Raw genomic sequence first — 10,123 nt, forward strand, 5'->3', positions numbered from 1 at the left:
GGTCAATATTACCAAATGTAAGTCTTGAGCTGCTGGGTGTATAATAGGGTGTATGTAAAGTAATGATTATGGCATGAACAAATGTAGGTTAATTGTACCAAAGTTGTAGAAATGGGCTGTGAATTGCGTATGGACAGTAGTGATGCCCTGGTATTCTATCTGGTTTTATTTATTTATTTTTATTTTTTCACTGAGTGGTGTATTTAAAAGCAGTTTAATAGGGGAATATATAACCCCTGAGTGACAGAAAGGCCAAAATTAGGTTGTAGCTGTAAGCCCACCTGGGACCGTATGAAGCTTATGTAAGTGAAGGCCTGGTGAGATCCATGTGTCAAGGTATAGGAGTAGAAGGCCGAGAGAGCTCATTGCGATTCATGAGTAGCGGGGTAGCCATTTAAGGCAGTATGAGAATTAGCGGGTGTATGAAGTGATATGATATGGGTTGGTTAATGGTTGTTGAGCTGTGGAGCAGTTGCAATTTACACAGTGATGCAAAATGGCAGACCTGCTCCATGTCATAACATGTATATAAACAACTCCTGACACATTCCTTGCAAAGACATTTTTGTCTCATAGGTTCAAGTGATTCAACTCTCAGCACACAGGTCTGCAGAGTCTATCACCATGCCCCCCAAATATCAGAGATACCACTCATGTTCAGGAGGAAAGAATACTGAAGATGCTTTATTGATCACAAGGACTACAATATTGATCCAACAACCCAATATTCAAATTATAGTAACACAACCAAAGCAAGAGACATAAATATATGAAAATTCACTGGCATACACATTTTAACCACTAGGGGAATAGAAAAATACTTCAATGGCAGTAACACTCTTAGAAGACCACCTTTACAATATTTATATATATCAGATAACCATGATGGTTGATCCGTGCCCAGGACCACATTTAATTACTACCTCAGCTTGGATAGTATCTTGCAATACTTGCCCCAGCCAAAGTCCACTGATCCCACATCAGGTGTCCAGGTTGTAGCCTAGAGAAAGATCCAAAATGCAGTGAGCCTCCCAAGTAATAAACAGTGCCCTGGTGTAAAACCCCTCTTTGTTCTCAGCCTGGATAGAGGGACCCAGCTTGACACAAACGACATAAGATTGTGTGTTTTGGTGCTGCTGATGCCTTACGAAAGCCATCTTCCCACTCCCACATTGCTTCTTCTACCTTCAGCAGTGTGGATACATGGGTGGTGATCATCTTGGAATCTTCACACCAGCCTTCACAACAGTGACCACCAGATACCACCAGGTAATATACAATAAAGTCCCAGTCTAGGAGATCAGCTGCCTCTCCCTTCAATGGTGCATGATTATTTCAGCAAGAAGGCTGTAAATCCACATAACAAAGTCAACTTGTGTGGTGTCTATGTGTCTATGTATGCATTTTTAAAATTCTATTTACATACATATACTACCTATGTATTCTGCAAGTGGGGAAGGGCCAGTTCTATGATTTTTGTCTACGCAAATGAAAAATCTAAATACCCATACAGTGTCTTTGCCTGTTGGTCTCTGTGTCTCTTAATCCCCCCCTTTTCTCCTCCAACCAACCATTTTGTGCATCCTACCCTATTTCTGTACTTAATTCCCCCATTTGGGCATCTTACTCCCTCACCTGTCTCTTATTCCCTTTTTTGAATGTCTCATCCCTTTCATAAAATCCCGTTTTGAACGTCTTACCTCCTTTAGTGCCCACTTGTGTCCCTTACCCTCCTTTGTCCATTAACCCCTTGTCGTCCCCAATGTCTATTACCTCCCCTGTGTCTCTTATTCTCCCATTGTCTCTTAACCCTGCTGTGTCTCTTACCCCCCTTGTCTCTTGCTTTTTGTGTTTCTTCTTTTGTATAATTCCTCTCTGTAGCCGTAGAGGGTCTTTTTTTTTCCTACCAAGTCTGACAGGAAGGTGCTTGCTGCTCATTCCCTGATGCTGCAAGCTACAGTGTGTTAGACATGGCAGATCTTTGCTACACCAAGTGACTGAAGTGGGTGAGTGTTGTGCACCCCCCTCCCACTGGTCACCCAGTCTTTACACCCACTGGGCCAGTGCACCTGTGCCACCTTATGGTTGCTCTGGCCCTTATTGAGGATACATGTCCCACCTATGCATATATATGATAGGACCAATAATTACACCAAACGTAAGAGTACATAGGGAAAACTAGATCTACCACTGTGCAACTCAACTGTGTTAATATAGTCACCAGTCTCCAAAACAGGTAGTTACAACAGGCATTATGAAAGTAATATTTCTAATTTAATCTTTTGGCAAGAGAATATGTACTTTTGACACAAGATGTTTATTTAAATCAGGATTTGGGCCTACAGTTTTATTCACTTCCTTGCCGCATACTAGGAACTAGGAACCTAGCGTGCTAAGCATACTGAGATTTTTTTTTTTTTTTTTTAATTCTTTATTTTTCAGCGCATAATGTGAAAAAGTACATAAACATGTGTTGTTATGGAAATAGTAAAGTAAAGTATCGACATTTTAAATTTGGTACAACAAGACAACTGCAAGAAACATCATGCACATTTTTGCTTTATGAGGGCTGTTGGGTTGTAGCAGAGTGTGGTTCGTGTGTAAGTGAGTATGAGTTTGTCGCTGTGTAGGTGCCATCCCCACCAACATTGCCTGTTTTGTAGAACCCGGTAGTGGATGTCATGTCTAGGGGCTTGAGAGTCAGAATTCGTCTATGTCTTCTATTATGAGGAGGTTCTAGGAGAGGCTCCTTGTGAATCATTAGACTATTTGTATGTGTCCACAGTATTCCCTAGTGGGTTTATGTTGCGTGTGATCTAGTTGCGTGGCTCAGGTCCCCTCTTAGAGAATGACTGCTATGGGTGACACTTATGTGTTGTCTGATGTTGGACTGTCAGTCCTACATAGCTATGTCTTAGTTAGGGTGGGTCGCTGGCCGAGTGGTGTCGTAGAGGTCGTGTGTAGGCCCCTTTGTGCATAGTTCCCCTGTTACCCTGGGGATGGGGGGGGGGAGGGAGGAGGGTGTTAATTAAACTCCGGAGTATGTGTGCTCCTGTAACGGTGGTAAGTAGGACAGATTAACCAAAGTAACGGGCAAACTGGAAATCTGGAAAAGTCTCAGTGCCCCTCAACTGGGGTTGATGTGATATGTTCTTAAGTCAGGTCTTGGCTTCGTGTGGTCCTCTGGGTTCGGTTACTGCTCTGTTTCCCGCTGGTCTATGCTCGAGGCTTGAGGTTGCGTTCTTATCTTGTGTCTTTAGCCCCAGTGTTGTGAGTAGCGCCGGTCCCTCTGTTGGATCCGAGATTTTGTAGTGTTTTCCCTCCTTACTTACCCACAAGGTCTTCGGGGTCGCCCATCTGTAGGTGATGCCTGCTTCTTGAAGGGTGGCAGTGATTGGTTTCAGCGTTTTACACCAAAGGAGTGTTTCCCTGCTGAGGTCTTGAAATAAGGAGAGTTGATAAGTCTCGAAAGTGTATGGGGTCTTCCCTTGAAACGCTGCCGCCATGATTCCCAGTTTATCAGTCATGGTGCAGCAGCGCAAGATTAGGTCCCATGATGCTGATTCTGGAGCCCGGGGTGACTTAGCTATCCTGTATATACCGTCAAACATAAATTGTCTGGCCCCTTTCGACGGTAGGACCGTTGCTACCAGGCGCCTGATGAAATGGGGCAGTTCTTCAAGTGGTATATTTTCTGGGACCCCCCGTATTTTCAAGTTTTTCCTCCTGCCTCTATCGTCCAAGATATTTAGTTGTCTGGCCATCGTGGTTTGTGTTGCTTTTAGGCTCAGCACTGTGTCCCCTAGTGTTTGGAGGTCCTGTTTTAGGTCTGCCAGGCCTGATTCTGTGGCTTGTGTGCGTGCTTTTACTGACTGCACTTCTGTGGTGAGTACCGCGAGGTCATCTTCCCACATTTGTTTTAGGTTTTTCTTTAGGCCGGCTAGCATTTCCTGGATGTCACTTTTGGAGGCTAGTGTGTGGTCCCCTGCCCTCTGCAGAGCCCGCTGGGGGTCTATTTTGGGAAGGAGTGTGTCCGGGGGGTCTCCCGCCCTCTGTCTTGCCTCCGGTAGGTGAGTGATGGAGGGGGAAATGTCGTGTGTTCTCCCTCCATTGAGGAGGTTGGTGAGGGCCCACGGGGCGTTTGGGTAAGTGATGTGGCCGGGGACTGCAGCATTTGGCTGATGTCTCGCTGCGTTCTAGAATTGGGGGCAGGCTGTTTTTGTGACCTGCGCCCCATTGTACTTGCCTCTGTCTGGGCGCAATATTCCGGCGTGTACCGCGGATCAAGTCCCCAGGCGAACTCCGTCGGCTGTCCGCCCACGAGGTAGGCCCTGGGGCCTCGTTTTCGGGTTTTTCTGCCCGGGGTAGAAAAGAAGGGCATCAGCGTGTTCTTTGTGATACCCTGGAGCCGACCCACTAGTCGGGGGCTGTGTGCGTTGCAGGATGCTGTTGATTTTTACAAGATTCGGTTATTTTTGCTCCGGAGCTCTGGAAGATGGCGGCTGCTTCGTTCTGTCTCCAAGCTCCGCCCCCCCTGAGATTTTTTTTTTACCACATATAATATATGCTTTTACTGATCCATGATAAGGTCTAGTATGTACACTGGATTATTACATTTACCAAATACAAATTTGCTGCTCCACTATAAAGGCATTTATTGTTACGTAAATCATCAACCATAAACCTCAGTTCACCACCTCAGTAATAGGTCCATCCAATGCCCTGCCTCAGGTTTTCTTCTCAAATTCTTGACCACATCATTCATTCTCCGGATTTTGCTTCTCCTTCTTTTCCCACTGCCCGGCTCATGATTCTATACATTTTCATGTTTACCAGATTATGTGCCTCTTTCTAGTGTCCTCTTCTTTTTCTGTCGTAATTTTGTTTTTAAATCTTCTGGCCAAAACACTTCCATGAGATTATTTTCAAAGTGCTCTATTTAAAATAATGAAATACTCCATTGTACATTTCACACTTGGTCACGAGTCTCTAGGCCACAGATCCAATATATGTTTAATATAGCATTATTTAATTTGGTGTTACTCAAGTGCACGTCAAGGAAATCTGCTCTAGCTATTCTGCATCAATTTAGAAGATCTTTCTTCACTGACGCCTCTTAGGATAGATTAATGTGGTTCTCTTACTTCACTCTTTCAGAACAGGGATTTACAGACAACAGCTGCAACAAATTCCCCTGACTGAGAAAAATTACAAGTATTATCACCTAGATCATTAAACTGGGTTCATAGATTGTAGTACAACTTCAATCAATTCATCTAAGATAACTCGAAGCCAGCTGGACCCCCTTGGTGAGAACTTGACTTAATTGGCCAGTAAGTGGCTTGAAAAGGTGCGTGCTATTTGATGAAATTACAGCTTTAGCAAGTGATTACAGTTCAGAACTGTAGAGGGTTGCCTATGGGTTAGACCTTTTGGAGGGGGCTAAGTTAATGTCCACTATTAAATGCTATTGTCAAAAAAATGTATCCTATTTTTGGTGCTCAGATATAAAGAGTATACAGGTCACCTTTCAGCTGATGGTGTTAGACGCATACATTTATCATCTCTTTGGCCTCATTTCTGCAGAGGTAACAGTAATATACTAACATCCGCTGTCATGTTCATAGTCTTGTGCTTTCTCTTCATTTATTGGCATAACTAAAGTATTATCTTAGCAAAGCAATACATCTCTCACACAAAAACCACTTTTGTTCAATTATGTCCCAAGAGTATTTTTTAGGAAAGGTTAAGGCATCGGGAGATGAAAAATGTATAAATTATTTTGTTGTTATTTTCAACTTGTCGTAACGCATGCTGTATATATGTGTAGTAAATGTTACTTCCTCCTAGTAATTTATCCTTCAGAACAAATAGTTTTGGAAAATGTCAGCATCTGAATATTTAACGCAACACAAGCCTGCATTGGCAAATATTTACCCTCCGTCCTGTGAAAACACAAAACATCCTTATGGGAATAATGCCACTCAATATATTTCCTGTTAAACACTCCCAATGTACTAAAGAGGGTAAATTCAGAAAAACAAACACGTTTGTCTTCAACTAATTATACAGCAGTTACGGATTAATGTCACCTCTACATCTTCAGACTTCTAATCAATAAATTGCATTATGTAGTTAACAACCAAAAAGGGAGCCCATTGTGGCTTACGTTAAATGTCACCAAGATTCTTAGCAGGTCTTTTAAAGAGGTCATAAGTGTAATTTAAAATAATTTTGCAATGCCTAATTCTGCATACATATCTCCTTGTTCCAGGTTACAGTGAGAGAATTGTGGAGTGAAGAAATATAACAAACATTAAAAAAATAAACAGTGTATAGAAAAGTTATCTTTTCTGGTATTAGTAAGAACGAAAAGGTTGACTAATTTTTCTGTTCTCAAAATTCAAGGTATCTTAAGGTTACACGCAGGACAGAAGCAGAAAGATGATGAATCAAATACATACCGTGGCCATTAATAAAGGTGAAATAAAGCTTTGGAAAATGTCATTTGTTATTTATGGTGCATGTATGTTTATAATTAAATTGACATATGCATATGTTACGCCATTAAGCAAGCATAATTTAAATTCAGATTTTATAATGTTGATTTGGTATGTATGCCTTATTTTCTGACCTTGTCCTTTTGGGAAATAGTAACCTTTCTGTTCCCGGATGGCATGTTTACAGATATCAGTAGCACTTTTTTTTTTTATTTAAAGGAAGGCAAGTTTAAACAAACAATATAACATTGTATTTAATTGTAAGTGTACAAATAAGCTATTAGAGATGTTGGCTAATAATAATTCTTCAATTTTGCTTTCGTTACCAATTGCTTACTTTTGGAACTCTCTATCTCTTTAATTCTGCTAAGAAAATTCATTCAAACCATATTCGCCTACATTGTTGAATTTAAAAGGCTGGTATGTGATATCGCAAGACATTTACATATAAATGAGTCCACTGTTGTTCAATGATATTATTATTATTATTTATAGTTACCTTTTTTCATAAACTACCAACATTTTCTGCAGCGCTGTACAGTGGGTACATTAATGAAAGGTAAGTATGGAACACAGTACAATAAATAACACAAACTGATGTAGAAGGAAAAGAGAATCCACAATATGAAGCATCTTCTTGTGGTATCTTCTTTGTAGTAGTTCTAACACTTTATCATTTATCGATACACATGTCAAACATTACTTTACGCCTTTCAAATTGGCATAAAATTAATGCATTCCTTTTCTCATCATTAAACTGATGCAGGGTGATGAGATCATCAATCTTGCCTATTTAAGACTTCCTCTCCCCATTTGAGATGCTGAGATGATACCCTATAGCATGCTCTAAGCATCCTTTGGCTCTAGAATGGTTTGAGATTTGCTTTTGGGTATGCTGTATGTCATCATCCTAACTAAGGTAGTTTATAATTTTTGATTATTTCTGGTGTGTGCATGTGACAGTTTTTTTGTCATATATTAGTTCATATATAAATATACAGTCCATATAGTGTAGTTTAATCTCAAACAGCCGATTTAGAAACATTTTCAAACCAGACTATCCACTATGGGTGCCCCTTTTGAGGTGACCACATAAAAGCATAAATTGAGGGGTTTCTGGAAGCAGGTTGAGCATCAAATAAGTATTGCAAGTTAGCATGTCAATCTCCCATGGTACGATTAGTGTAGGACCCACTGATACTGGGGGATCCCTTTTCACCCACACAATCCTCCCATTACAACACCAGTTTCCCCACATTAGTCATAACCTCCCACACAATGCAGGCTTTATCCCCTGCATGTACTGCTGCTCATATAATAGTGATGGGGCTGGGCTGCTGAGTTGGACCTACAGATCAGAGCCAGACAGCATGCTTGTGATTACATGCATGACTGTATGTGTCTGTATGTCTATGTATTACTGTGTCTGTATGCATGTGCCTGTATGTCTCTGTATTTCTGCATGACTGTCTTTGTCTCTATATGACTGTTTGCCTGTGTATTCGTGTCTCTGCATGCCTTTTTCTGTGTGCCTCTGCACGACTGTATGTCTGTGTGCCTGTATGATTGGGTTTGTTTGATTGTATACCTTTTACAACTGTGTGCATGTAAGATATACATGCACACAGTTGTAAAAGGTATACAATCACTGTTTGCGTGAATTTTTATGTCTTTGTGCCTGTATGGTTGTTTGTCTGTCTGTGTCTTTGTGCGTGTATTGTGTGCCTATAGTGTGCATGATTGTGTGCCTTTTATGATTTTGTGTCTACATATATATTTGTTACTGTGTGCCTGGGTGGATAAAATACACTAAAGGGGTTGTAGGACACAAAAGGGGTAAGATCAAGATGAGTTGCACCACATCACAGGGTCTCACAGGCTTGTAGATGAATTGGTAATATATATAAAAGAACGAAAAAAAAATTTGTACTGCAGGTACACATCTAAATCTGTAAGTGCATTTTCACTTTTTATTTTGTCATTGTATGTGGGACATATGACACTAAATTTTGCTGTATCTTTCTGTCTCCACATATCACACTACCTCTGAGAACGCATTTACCTCAGAAACATATCAAGGCGCTGCATCCTCTTCTTCTAAGTTCATAAATAACCTTGACTACCTTGACCTTGACTATAACCTTGACTTTATTTCTGTGGTGCCAAACCTCGACCTTATAAAGGACTCAATTTACTTTGTTATATTTTAACTTGTGTAACATTATTGCGGTTCCATTTTGTGTGCAAGTGCTCCACCGAAACTACAGAAACAGCGAAGCCATTTACCGTTTACTAAAACGCATGATGGTTTCATTTATTTAATTGTGCATATGCTTCACCTAGTGAGACCAGGCATACGGTCTTATGAAGTAAGCTCTGCCAGTAAAATGAACTCTTTCTGGGCCCCTTTAGTATGAAAAGTAAAAGTAAAATAAGTTATACATGCTGAGCAAGCAATTTACATGCTCAGCATGTAATAAGAGAGAACAACTCTTCACTCCCACTGAGAGTCGATCAGACCACCCATTAATAAAAGTAAATACATTTTACAAAAAAGCATGGACCCCAGCCAGGACTTAAATAGATTAACCTCTTCAGTCCCAACAGAAGATTGAGCATCTCCTGAGCCCTTTAAGGGTTAAACTCAGTGGCAACGACAGGGGGGTCTTACCAAGGCTAGAACTATTAGCCCCCTGTTCTGTGCCTGGTCAAAGCAGGACACTCAGGGCTAATAATAAACCTTGCATGTAGCATGATCAAGCAGCAGCATCTTCCCTCAGCCTAGGCTCAGTGTGGAGGGTGTGGGACATAACACACGCAGGGCCGGATTAACATAGGGGCTGATGGAGCTGCAGCTCCAGGCCCATGCCCATGGAATAGGCCCATTGATTGATTTTTTTTTACACACTACTCTTCGGGTTGCCAGGTATTTGTCATGTATTTCTTATGGTTGACAGGTAATTCTCAGAAGTATTTCCCAGGTATTTGAGGCTGCCTAGCCTGTGCCGGTATGGCAGTAATACCGGCAATACAAATGTCTGTCTCAGTATAAACAGAGATTATTCTGCAATACCAGCGCCGGCCAGTAGGGGTCGCTGTTTGTGTGGAGAGAGGCAGGGATAAGAAGTTACAGCATCTCCCTCCCTGCCTCTCTCTACTCACTGATCCGCAGAGGAGCAGCTCTGCACAGAGAGTTCAGACAGCAGTTTCGAGCCTGCGAGACATGGGGACAGTGAGAGACTTGGGGACGCTGAGACATTGGGACACTGGGAGACATAGGGACACTGGGGAACCTGGGAACTCTGAGACACTAGGGACACAATGGCCGCATGTCTCCCAGTGGCCCCTACTCTCTCAGTGTCCCCGTGTCTCCCAGTGTCCCTGGTGTCTCTCAGTGTCCCTAGTGTCTGTGTCCCTAGTCTCCCAGAGTGCCCTAGTCTTTAAGTGTCCCCATGTATCTCAGTGTCCCCATGTCTCTCCCAGTGCCTCAGTGTCCCCAAGTCTCACAGTATCCCAATGTCTCTAAGTGTCCCCTAGTGTCCTAGTGACATCGGGACACTGGGAGACATGGTGATACAAATACTAGGAGACACTGGGCGACATGGGGACACTGAAAGACATGG

The sequence above is a fragment of the Pelobates fuscus genome, chromosome 7, assembly GCF_036172605.1.
Source record: "Pelobates fuscus isolate aPelFus1 chromosome 7, aPelFus1.pri, whole genome shotgun sequence".
NCBI lineage: Eukaryota > Metazoa > Chordata > Amphibia > Anura > Pelobatidae > Pelobates > Pelobates fuscus.